Source organism: Dama dama, chromosome 5 (assembly GCF_033118175.1).
Source record: "Dama dama isolate Ldn47 chromosome 5, ASM3311817v1, whole genome shotgun sequence".
NCBI classification, from domain to species: domain Eukaryota; kingdom Metazoa; phylum Chordata; class Mammalia; order Artiodactyla; family Cervidae; genus Dama; species Dama dama.
The window spans coordinates 92,464,329-92,477,571 of record NC_083685.1 but is presented as its reverse complement, the minus strand read 5'-3'; the positions used below and the strand labels follow the sequence as shown (position 1 = coordinate 92,477,571).

Here is a 13,243-nt window from a genome sequence, read left to right as displayed (position 1 = left end):
CTACTGCACACTTAATAACTACAGTACTATGTGAACATAACTTTTACAAGCACTGGGAAACCAAAAAATGTGTGACTCTCTTTGACATTCGCTTTATCCTAGTGGTCTGAAACTGAACCTGAAATATATGTGCAGTCTGCCTGGTACAGAAGGAATGAAGGAAACAGAAGAATCAGCATTAAAGTACCCTAGTAATAACTGTTGCAGGCCAGATTCATGGACCGATACTAAAATTACAATGTTAAAAGAATAGTAACTGTCCAGGGGAGACACCTTGCAGATACGACCTTATCCAAGCCATCAAGACTAGTGTCACCAGTGATAAGACACATGGACATCAAGGCCCTCCTGATACCATGCACTGAGAAAGATACATCATCATTCTAGTGGTATTCCTGCCCAAAACACACAACTGCAATGTAAACATGAGAAAATATCAGATGAATCCAAATGGAGAGATGCTCTCCATAACAACTGACCAGAACTCTTCTGAAATGTGAAGGTCATAAATGATAAGGAAAAACTGAGGGGACTTCCCAGGTGGTCCCGTGGCTAAGACTCCACACTCCCAATGCAGGGGGCCTGGGTTTGATCCCTGGTCAGGGAACTAGATCCCACATGTTACAACTAAGACCCAGTACAGCAAATATATTTTAAAAATTTAAAAAAACAAACTGAGGAGCAGTTACATTGTTATATAAGATATTAACAAGGCAAGCAGGGTGGGGGGTAGGCAGGAACTCTGTGAACCATTCTTTCTGACTAAATGGAAACCTAAATAATTTCAAAATAAAAAGCCTTAATTTGTTTCACAATTATAAAACAACAAGTTCAGGACTTCCCTGGTGGTCCAGTGATTAAAAAATCTGTGCTTCCAATGTAGGGGACATGGGTTCAATCCCTGGTCAGGGAACTAAGATCCCACATCCTGTGTGGCCAAATAAATATATAAAATAAAAACAAGGTTGATTAAAGGTATCTGTTATTCAGAATCATATATACCAAGGGATACGTGACATGCTGTGGCCTCAAAGGACGGTGCCCACATCCCCCCCCCCCAGCCCAAAGGCCAGCTGGGGAAGGTGAGAAGGGACTCAAGGGGTGACTGTGAGGGTCCCCACTTCCCCGCATGAGGTGTGGGCTGGAGGGAGCAGGAGTTAGAGGAGGAAGGGGTTAGATGTCTGCCAAGGTCTTATTTCTGAGACAAAGGATGACTCCACAAAAGGAAAAGAATACATAATCCAGAATTTCACACATGTGGCCTTCTTCGTGTCAGGCAGTTTGTATGACGTCTATTGCTTGAAATTATTGCACTTGGGGACTTCCTGGCGGCCCAGTGGTTAGGACTGAGTGCTTTTACTGCCGAGGGCCCGGGTTCAATCCCTGGTCAGGGAACTAAGATCCTGCATCTTGCAGGTCACAGCCAAAAAAATAAAAATAAAAGGAACTGTTGGACCTGTATTATTTCTATACCTTAAGATGGCATGGACTAAATACTAGATGACAATTTTTTTTTAAGATGACATTTTTAACTAAGTAACTTTCCAACCTACTTAGTGCCTTTTTTCATTACTTTTGCTTTATTTGTTTTTAAACATTTTATCTTTTTTAAAATTAATTTTTATTGGAGTATAGTTGTAGTTTTGCTTTAACAATGAGTTGAGTCATCCATGACACTTGACCTCCCCCATTAACCTGGGGAGCATTTTGTCTCATTACCACTGTATGTTATCAGTGTATTCTCCTCAGGGAGAATTTACAGTGTGTTCACATACCCACCAGTCAGAGATGACGCTGACCTAGGGAACAAGTGCAGTACAATATTAATAGTAGAATCTAAAGCAGTGGGCATACAGGTGGACACCACAAACTTCTTTCAACTCTGATATATATTTTTAATATTTCATGATAAACTATTATTAAATAAAATTACAAAAGAATACTTTGGGCATGCAAACCGTAAACCAGATTCACAGCCTCAGTGGAAGAATGCGCCTAGGAGGCCCGTCTGCAGAAAAATACACCCACGCCTGTTCCTTCTCCCCACGGGTGTCCGCAGGAGACAGGGCTCTGTCTGGAGGAAGGAGAAACAGTGTCGTGGCCAAGGCCAGGGACCTGCAGAGTCTCCACATAAATACATTCAGTCTTTGGTTTCAAACCAAGTCAGAAAATGGGCAGCAGCCACAGGTTTTATTAGCTCCAAATGAATCTGGCAATGGACACCCAGGCTGACCAAGCAGGCCCCAACCTGGTCATGTACCCCAGGTGGCCTGGCCAATGGCTGATGAATTCTCTTCTTCTGCCAAAACATAAAGGGCAGACTCCTTCTGAGTCTGTTTTTTGGGGCAGGTATCTGGGATCCGCCTTCTGGCTCTGTGTGAATTATTAGCTCAGTGACCTTGGCAGCTTCCTTCATCTCTCTAGGCCTTAGTTGCCTCATCGGTAAAATGAGTAGCTGCTTCCTGGCCCGTGGGGAAGAGTAAATTAGATCAGTGGTTCTGAATCAGGGTGATTTTGTTCCCCCAGGAGATACCTGGGGGCCAGATGGGTAGTGGGGAGAGGTCAGGATGCTGCGAAACACCTTACAGTGCATAGCAGAGCACCCCACCCCGAAACAACATAAGATTAGCCAGATGAAAAACGTCAAAGCGCCAGTTAGAAAAACTCTGATTTAAATGGTATAGGTAACACACATAGATAGGACCCATAATACTGTGCAGTCTCAGTGAAGGGCTGCTGCCTCCACCATCATCATCACTATCACCATCACCACAGTTACCATCATCATCATCATCACCACTGTTCTCATCACCATCATCACTGTTCTCATCACCATCACCACAGTTACCATCATCATCATCACCACTGTTCTCATCACCATCACCACAGTTACCATCATCATCATCACCACTGTTCTCATCACCATCATCACTGTTCTCATCACCATCATCACTGTTCTCATCACCATCACCACAGTTACCATCATCATCATCACCACTGTTCTCATCACCATCACCACAGTTACCATCATCATCATCACCACTGTTCTCATCACCATCATCACTGTTCTCATCACCATCACCACAGTTACCATCATCATCATCACCACTGTTCTCATCACCACCACCACCATCAGTATTATTCGCCTGAAATTCTCAATACCCAGGTAGGAAGCATCAGTGAACACTGCTGTACTGAACTGAATAAACAGGACATTCCTTAGGGTTCAGGACATTCCCAAATGTCCCTTCAATCCCCTAAGCTCACCTGAGGGAACTGAAGCAGGTAGTAGCTATGAGATGGGTAAGGGGAGTGAGGGGGGGAGCCTTGGAGAAAGGGTCTGAGCAGATGACGGCAGTATCAGCCAACACCCTCATTTTACACTGAATGTGGGAATTCTGTTCTGAGCATTTGACATGTATTAATTCATTTTACTCTCTCAATAGCCCAGGAGGTCAGTTTATAATAGAATAATATATTATAATCATATTCTATTATTACTCCCCACTATGAGCATAAACGCTAAACTGCGGCTTCCCCAGTGGGAGGGAGCAGCAGCTTTGCAGAACTCACCCTCTGCTTGTCGTCAATCCTGGTACTTACCTGCCTGCTCTACAAAGGACCTTAGAAGGCGTGGCCCTGTCTCCAAGTAGCCTGCGTGTGTGTGGATGGTTCTGTGCCTTTCATTCAGTACTGCGGGAAACGCCCAGAGGAGAGCATTTCTGGGCAGGGCAGATGCCTGGTGAGCAAAGTATATATCAACAGGGAAGAGAAGCCAGCAAGAGGGAAAAGGGCATGTGGCTTTCCTGAGAAGGGTGGGGACCATGTTGGTGAGGCCAGAAACCGATCCTAGGGCCCATCTCCAAAGGAGCCAGGAGTGGGCCAGTCTAAAATCACTGCTGGGAGGACCCCACCAACCTGGTCACTTTCCTGGCTCTCTGCCTTTTCCTCAATGCCACCAGCGGGATCTCCCTCAAAAAAAAAAAAAAAAAAAAGAAAGAAACAAGGAAAAAAACAGGCCTAGAATCCATCCTCAGAGAAGTCAGGACGGGGAGTAGCTGGGGTGCTGATATACACAGCCAGGCTATAGAAACAGGAGCCCAGGGGACATGGTGGGTGGAAGGAATGACCAAGAAGAGGTGAGCGGGATGAGTCCGGAGCTCCCAGTGGGGAAGGGAGAGGAGGATGAGAAAGGCTGGGGCTGAGAAGTGGGTACCTGCGGGGACATGGCTGGCTCCCCACATGCAGGTACATCCCAACTGTGCACTTTAAGTGCAAGTGGAATTCTACTGGGTTCTGAGGTCTTGAAAATGAGGACACAAGGGAAACCCAAAATGTCACACAGGAGAAGCAAAAGGTATTTCTGTTCAGTATCTATGAGAAGACCCACCACTTACTGAGAATTTACTATTTCTCAAGCTGGGTGCCAAGTACTTTGTAGAATCATCATCTCTATTTCACAGCAGGTTTTAACATCTCCATTTTACAGGTGAGCAAACCAAGGCTCAGGGAGGTACGTGATGTACCCAAAGTCACATAGCGTGTGAGTGACAAAGCCCAGGATTTGAATTTCAAGCTCAAGCTCTTGATCTCAAGGGTATCCCAAGTTCTTAGCACTTAACAGAAGTATGTGTGCTTTGGGGCCTTAAGACAGTGAAGAATCTGCTGGCAATTTGGGAGACCTGGCTTCAATCCCTGGGTTAGGAAGTTCCCCTGGAGAAGGAAATGGTAACCCACTTCTGTATTCTTGCCTGAGAAATCCCAGGGACAGAAGAGCTTGGCAAGCAACAACCCATGGGGTTGCAAAGAATCGATATGACTGAGTGACTAACACTCTCACTTTCCCATGCCAGTCACCCTCACCCACACACAATCTTTCATTATCCTTTCAAGTAGAGACAATGAATAATATTCTAAATAGGGAAAACAATGTTAAAAAAAAATAAGGCAAACAACCCAGTTAAAAATAGGCAAGAAACCTAAACAGATACCTCACCGAAGAAGATATACAAGATGGCAAATAAGCATAAAGATGCTCAATGTGATATGTCATTGAGGAACTGCAAATTAAAACAACGCAATATACCACTGCACACCTATTAAATGGCCAAAATTCAGAACACTGACAATACCAAATCTGACAAGGATGCTGTGCAATAGGAACTCTCATTCACTGCAAAATGGTTCAGCCACTTTGAAAAGCAGTATCTTACAAAACCAAACGTACTCTTATTATATGATCCAACAGTTACATTCCTTGGTGTTTACCCAAAGAACTGGAAACCTACATCTTCACACATATAAATATGGCATACAAAGGTTTATACCAGATTTATTCATTATTGTCAAAACATGAAAGCAACCAAGATGTCCTTCAATAGGTGAATGAATACGTAAACTGTGCTATATCCAAACAATGGAATAAAACTCAGCAATAAAAATTAAAAAAAAAAATTTAATAAATAAAAAAATAAAAAAGCTACCATGCAATGAAAAGACATGGAGGAAGATTAAATGCATATTGCTAAATGAGAGAAGCCAGTCTGAAAGGTATGATATTCTGAAAAAGATAAAACTACAGTGGCAGTAAGGAGATCAGAAGTTCAGGGGAGCAAGGGAAGGATGAATAGGTGGGACACGGGATTTTTAGGACTGTGAAACTATAATTCTGTAATAATATGGTCATGGTGGATACATGTCATTATACATTTATCATAACTCATAGAATATACACCAGGAGTGACCCCCTAAAGAAAACTATGGGCTTTAGTTTACAATAATGTATCACTATCATGTGTGTATTGGTGGTTCAGTGGCAGAATTCTCGCCTGCCACTTGGGAGGCCCAGGTTCGATTCCCAGCCAATGCACTGCACTCTGTGTTTGGGGCTTCCCTGGTAGCTTAAACAGTAAAGACTGCCTGCAATGTGGGAGACCCGGGTTAGATCCCTGGGTTGGGAAGACACCCTGGAGAAGGGAACGGCAACCTACTTCAGTATTCTTGCCTGGAGAATTCCATGGACAGAGGAGTCTGGCAGGCTACAGTCCATGGGGTCACAAAGAGTCAGACCCGACTGAGTGACTAACACTATTGCCATCAGCTCATCATTTGTAACAAATGTACTGCATTGATGTAAGGTGTTAATAATGGGACTTCCCTGGTGGTACAGTGGTTAAAGATCCACTTGCCAATGCAGGGGACACGGGTTCTGGAAGATTCCATGTCCCATGGGGCAACTAAGCCTGTGCTATGCAGCTACTGAGCCTGGGCACCCGAGAGCCTGTGCTCCATGAAAGAAGCCACCCCAGTGAGAAGCCTGGGTACTAGAACTGGAGAGTAGCCCAGTGCGATCAGAAATAAATATGCGTGGGAGTCCCTGACCACGGCAATTCTATACCACTGAACCACCAATGCAAGCGTGATAGTGATACATTATTGTAAACTAAAGCCCATAGTTTTCATTAGGTGGTCACTCTTGGTGTACACTCTGTGAGTTATGACAAACGTATGACACATTAAAAAAGTTAATAATGGGAAACTGGGGTAAGGGAGAATGTGGGAACTCTACACTTCACTCAATTTTTTTCTATAAACTTAACCGCATGCGTGTTGTCAGGCCCGAGAGCCTCTTCCATCCTTGTCAAGGGGAGTGCTAACCTTCTCTCCTTTCATTCAACACTTTTCTATAAACTTTAAAAAAAAATTTAAGTCAAATGCTACCAGTGAGATAGGGGGAAGTTTTTTCTTTCTTTTTTTGGGAAATTTTTTCTTAATTTTCTTCTATAGACAAAAAATATATTGCCCTCATCTTCACCAATGAGAAAGAATCTTGTGATACTCTATAATTATAATTAGATATGTATAATGTGTCATACTTTTTAAATTGTTTTCGCGTTGATTAACAATTTGATCTCCTCCTATCTGCAAACGAGGAGAGTGCATACTGTTTGCGCCTTTATTCCACAAACATCTCCATCCATATCTCATGGCTCACATGGCTGGGAGACACAGCCTAGCACTGAAGAGGGAAAGGTCTTCATTGGATGCGTCACAATTTGAATGCATGCATTTCTTTCTTTACTTGTTAATCTCTGTAAGGTCTGTAGGGAGAGTGGCCACCTCTGTTTTGTTGGCTGTGAATACCCAGTGCAAACTGTATACGAGTGGGAGGAATCCTGAATGAATCAGACAATAGCTCTAATAAATGTTGGGACTGTACCAAGAAGAGTGGGAGCAAAGAGCAGGCTCATTAGGCATTCTCTCTACAGCAATCGCAGAGGGCTTCCAAGTGGAAGAAGGTCTAGCAGAGAGCTAAGAGAAGTAGGGCTGTGGCAGGCATTCCAGGAAGAGAGTCGTCCTGGTAAAACTGCCAGAAAGGCAGAGGGCTCTCTGAAAGCTAGACTGGAAAGTAGCTCAGAGAATGGCTGGTTAAGGCCATAGGCAATTAGGACACAGCTCCTGGGCAATAATTTATGGCAGGTTGAGATCAGAGACCTGGGGCTTCCTGGTAAGTCGAGAAAACAGCCACGTGCATGTTTAGATGCTCAGTCGTGTCCGACTCTTTGTGACCCCATGGACTGTAGCCCACCAGGTTCCTCTGTCCATGGGATTTTCCAGGCAAGAATACTGGAGTGAGTTGCCATTCCCTTCTCCAGGGGATCTTCCCAACCCAGGGATCAAACCTGCGTTTCCTGCATTGTAGGCGGATCCTTTACAGCCTGAGCCACCAAGGAAGCCCAATTTTGTTCTCAGACTTTCACCTGAGTGAGGTCAATAACAGTGGCAAGCGAACACAGATTCCCCTCCTCCCTACATGCACCTCCCCTGGCATCTAGGGAAGGGGAGTGTGGCCAGAAACAGCCAGGCCAAAGGCAGTGTCTCCAAGTTTAAGATTTCCCATTCTACACCATGTGAATTAATTCTTTTAAAATTAAAACAACCCTTCTGGACTTTCCTGGTATTCCCGTGGTTAAGAATCCACCTGTCAAGGCGGGGGACACAGGTTCGATCCCTGGTCCGGGAAGATCCCAGGAGCCGTGGCTCAACTAAGCCCAAGAGCGGCAACTAGCCGCACTCTAGAGCCCAGGCTCCGCAACCAGAGAAGCCCCTGCAATGAGAAGCCCAAGCACAACAAAGACTCAGCACAGCCAACATTAATTAAACAAACAATGCTTCTCCCCCACCCTAAGTAATACCCTCCCAAAAAATGTCTCCTGCTAAAACTGATGTTCAGAATTGCAAGTCTAATTTTATATCACAACAGCACTAAGAGCGGTGAACACTTACATGGCACCGTGGCTGTATCATAACTCACGCATTCCCTGAAGCCACGCTGGGGGTACCCAGCACCCCCATTTTGCACCCCAGCACACTACAGGGAGCGGCCCCACACCAGACAGGGAAGCACGGACGGTGAGCTCTTTCTCCCAGGTGACATAGCTGGTGACAGTCTTACTCCCACCGACAGTCCCAGCGTGTGAGTTTGGAATCAGGCTCTGCAGTGAACCGACTATGTAATTTGGGAGTAGCCACATTTCCCCACCCCTTGTTTCATCCTCTGTACAATGCAGGTCATGACACTTTCCCCAGCAGGTCTTGTCCAGGGTGAACAGAGTAAAAGTTCTAGACACAGTGCTTGGCCCAGAGTTGGCCCTCAAACGGAAGAAAAAACCTTGTTTTTAAATCAAGCCTGCTTCTGAACTCCTGGGGATAGTCTCTGAACTAGAAGGAAAAAAATGGAACAATTAAACAACAACAACGAAAATCTGTGACCCTGACGACCACAGGCTCAGCTGATGAATGAAATCTTAGCCCAGGGCTGTTAGCCAGGCTGTCCTGACCAAACTGCAGGGCAGGAAACCGAGTGCTTCCTCTTTCTGCAGGAATCAGTTCTCTGACCCAGAGAGGAGCTTCCTGCAGCACACCCCACCCGCTTCCCTCAGAACATTCCACACTCAGCCAGGAGATCCCAGGAATGGGCCACTGGGCTCAGCTAGGGGAGACAGGCACCTCCCTTTCGGGCCTCCACACACTTCTGATCCACAACCCTGCCCAGCTCCCACCACCTCCCCTCAGTTCAGTTCAGGGCTCAGTCGTGTCCGACTCTTTGCGACCTCATGGACTGCAGCACGCCAGGCTTCCCTGTCCATCACCAGCTCACAGAGCTTACTCAAACTCATGTCCAATTGAGTCGGTGATGCCATCCAACCATCTCATCCTCTGTCATCCCCTTCTCCTCCCGCCTTCAATCATTCCCAGCATCAGGGTCTTTTTAAATGAGTCAGTTCTTCCCATCAGGTGGCCAAAGTATTGGAGTTTCAGCTTCAGCATCAGTCCTTCCAATGAATATTCAGGACTGATTTCCTTTAGGATGGACTGGTTGGATCTCCTTGCTGTCCAAGGGACTCTCAAGAGAGAGACCCAGAGTTGGCTCATCAACCCAGACCTGCCTCTCTCCAATGTCTCTAGGCTGCTAGCCAGCGCCAGCCAGCAGGAGATGGGCCAGTGGCTGAGCTTCTGGTCCTCAGCCATGACTCTAGTTTGGCTTCTTACACACTTTTTCCTTAGGCCCCTGGCTGGTCATCCTGCCTCATTACAAACAATGGGTACCAGGACTCTGTCTCTTCAAGGACAGTCAGGAATCACCGCCCCCACTCCAGCACCTTCAATGGCTCCCACTACTCAAGTTTGGAGTCCATATCCTGGGATTCAAGACCCTCCACAATACAGTCCAAGCCCAAACTCCAGTCCCTACAGGACTCATGTGCTCTGTGGTGTGGTCAGTAGCTCAGTCGTGTCTGATACTCTGCCACCCTTTGGACTGTAGCCTGCCAGGCTCTCTATCCATGGGATTTTTCAGGCAAGAATACTGGAGTGGGTTGCCATTTCCTTCTCCATATGTTGCAACTAAAATGGATACCAAGATTTGCATACACTGGGGGTGGGAGGGAGGTTCAGGAGGGAGGGGATATATGTATACTTTGAGTGGATTCATGTTGTTGTATAGCAGAAACTAACAACACTATAAAGCAATTATCCTCCAATTAAAAAATTAAATTTTAAAAAAAGATTTGCACACACACATTTGCACACCCTCTGGTAAGATACACCCTCTCCCACCTCCATCTTGCTAGATCCTATCCCTCCCCGACACCAGCTGACTCTTCCAGGAGCCCTTTCCTTTCTGAGCCTCTGAATTCCTCCAGCACACTGTTCCCAAACCTCAGTCATCCCCATGCCACCTGCCATCCATACTACTCTTTACTTAATATTTCTCTTTAAGTCAACTCACTCTTTTACTTAAGTTTATTTTTAAAGGAAACTCCACCACAAAGAGAAAACCATATCTTTTGCTATAAATAGAAGGGAACTTTAAAACAAAAAGTCATGGTCTAATGCACACTAAAATAAATACCTAATCATTACAATGTTTAAAGTGCTCATCTGTATAAAATACTTAATATTACTGTATGCATGCATGCTCAGTCATGACCCAACTCTTTTGTGACTCCATGGACTTTAGCCCGCCAGGCTCCTCTGTCCATAGGATTTCCCCAGGCAAGAATACTGGAGTGGATTGCCATTTCCTTCTCCAGGGGATCGTCCAGACCCAGGGATCGAACCCACATCTCTTACATCTCCTGCATGGCTCTTGGTTTTCCTGGTCCTGTCTCAGAGTCATCTGGAGACCAGACACAATCTAGCCCCCCTTCCAGTGCCTTCACATGCAATAAAAAATATTTAACAAACAGAAAGTTCCAATTTGTTCAGTTGTAGTAATAGGGCCCTTTTCTCCCACTGGCTCTGGGCCCATTTCTTCCAAAGCACAGATCCCCTCCTCCATCCACCCCTAACCTATCCCGGCCTACAGGATGGTGCGGAAAGTGTAGCAACTGTCAAGGGGGTGCAGGGGTGCTCCTCCCTTCTCCAATCCCTGCCTCCTCTCCCTGGGAAGCCACAGGCCTTGGAGTAACCCAGAAAAAAGCAAGTCAACCATTAACACTGCTCTCCCAGCAGACACACCCTTCCCGGGAGTTAGCAAAGTTCTAGGAAAAGCCTTGGCTCCAGAAAAAATGAAATCTTCCCATCCCCTCACTGCCAAAGACCCTCAAAACACCTACCAGGAGCCGAGGGGTCTTGGCCTGGGCCTGGCCCTGCTGGCGTCTAGAAGGAGGCGGGTCCCCTCTCCCCGCCACGCGTTGTCAGGGGCGACCCTGATGAAGATCTGAATCACTGGGACTTAAGTCAATAAGTGGCAGCCGCGGAAAGGCCCAGCTGGAGCCAAACCAAGGCCTGGATTCTCTGGGTGGACTGAAGCCCAGCTGAAGCCAATCCATGGGTGACCAAGTTCCTCCTAATGACATTTTCTAAAGCTGAACAGAGGAGGCTGGGGGGGCTACAGTCCATGGAGTGGCAAAAGAGTTGGGCACGACTTAGCGACTAAACAACAACAAAGCCAAACAGATGAAGGACACCTTCCATTAGAGGGAGGCCTCTCTTGGGAATGTTTGCATTCCTTTTTTTTTATTGTTTAAAGTCTCGCCACTTTTACAAGTTTTAAGGACTTTGTTGTTGTTTTTTAAAAGGGCACATTTTACGGAAAGGTATCCAAGCTATTCATTCCAGGCAGTGGACGTCAGCATCTCATGACTTCCTGAAACTTCGACTGCTGGGGGTGGGACATCCATCTGGGTGTAGCTCCCTACGAAGAGGGTAAGCTGAGGCCTAGATAACATGACCAATGACTCAAACGCATGGCCTCCCACGTGCATCTCGAGGAGGGCAAAGGTCATGCAGGGAGGAGCTGACACCTGCCTGAAGGGCCAAGGAAGGTGACAAGGATCCCATTGTTGACTTTTCAGAGTGCAAACAAGCTAATGATAGGAAGAAAGGTGGTGAGAAGAAGAACACCACATCTAGCACCTAATCCCCAGTGGGGAACAAAAGCAGGTGGGATGGACATCATCACGAAGAGGTTCTCAAAATGGGTTTCATGGTTCCAGCCATGCCTGAATCAGTCGTTTGATCCCCAACTTGCCAGGTCCACCGAGTCCACTTTTCAGTGAAACTAGTTTGAGTTGGGTCTTTGCCATTTGTAATCAAGAGTCCTGAGTAAGCCACCCACACAGGGGCAGGAAGGAGTAAGAATGCACCACAGGTACTAACCACACACACTCAGCACCCATCATCACCTTGACGGGTCCCTCTGACGGACACCTAGACGCGGTTTATGGCAAACACACCTCCAATGGACAACAGGACATGGTGTCCACCCCTGCAGAGGTGCTTGCCACAACTTCCTGTGGCTCTCCATCCAGAATTGCTCAATGACTCCTGATACCACCATCACCCCCAGAGCTGGAACAGCACGTGGTTTCATCCTGCATGCCAGCTCCACATCGCTGGTAATGCCTGTCTGGAACACCATGCTTGAAGGACTGCAAGGCTCTCTCTGGCCTCAGTGGGAAAGGGTGCTGATTAGTGACGGCTGGCACGAGGGGAGGAACAGAGGGTATCAGTACATGTGCCACGTATTTCGCTTGCCCCTCAGGATCTCGTAGATGACCACCCAGGCAAGAAATTTCCTTCAAATCTAATTGCCTGGAAAAGCCCTCAGCGTCTGGTTCCCTGCTCCTTACGGACCTCATGAACTGTGTAAATAATACATTTCCCCCCCCTGCTTTGATCACTCATTAGCTCAGAGTTAAATCTGTGGCTCAACCATAGTAAACCATGCACAGCTCAATGGCCTGAATATATAGCCTAACTCTTGCCCTGGTTGTGACTTTCCAGTAAATTTAGGTTTCTCCTGACCTTATTTTTATGGGTTCCTATTAATTACATGGGCTTCCCAGGACACAGTGGTAAAGAATCCACCTGCAAATGCAGAATATGCAAGAGACGTGGGTTTGATCCCTAGGTCGGGAAGATCCCCTGGAAAAGGAAATGGCAACTACTCCAGTATTCTTGCCTGGAGAATCCCATGGACAGAGGAACCTGGTGGGGTTAGAATCCAGGGGCTCACAGTCCAGGGGCTCACAAAAGAGTCAGACACAACTTAGCGACTAAACAACAAAAATACATATACAAACAAATATTAAAAAAATCTACACATAGCTGTGGCATTAAGTATCTACTTTAGCTCTAGTTTCTTATATATTCAAGGGGTATAGAGAAATATATATTCTTATTAGTATCTCAATTCCTTTATAGAAAAAGATGGAGGCATAAATGGAGAGATGGA

At 46.1% G+C, this 13,243-nt stretch overlaps 1 protein-coding gene and 1 pseudogene across 7 annotated transcripts in view; both read right to left on the bottom strand.

Annotated features, from left to right (window-relative positions):
* Nucleotides 1-13,243, bottom strand: part of RPH3AL (rabphilin 3A like (without C2 domains)) — a 137,066-nt gene that overhangs the window by 105,371 nt on the left and 18,452 nt on the right. Inside the window, exon 1 of one of the 7 annotated variants that reach the window (XM_061143038.1) lies at nt 11,121-11,254. The exons of 5 other annotated variants lie outside the window; for them this stretch is intronic. The gene's annotated coding sequence lies outside the window, so the exon portion shown is untranslated. Of the gene's footprint in view, nt 1-8,286; nt 8,306-11,120; nt 11,255-13,243 lie in introns of those variants that run through there. One more of the 7 variants, XM_061143039.1, reaches the window with a different exon arrangement.
* Nucleotides 6,589-6,679, bottom strand: LOC133058210 (U6atac minor spliceosomal RNA; annotated as a pseudogene).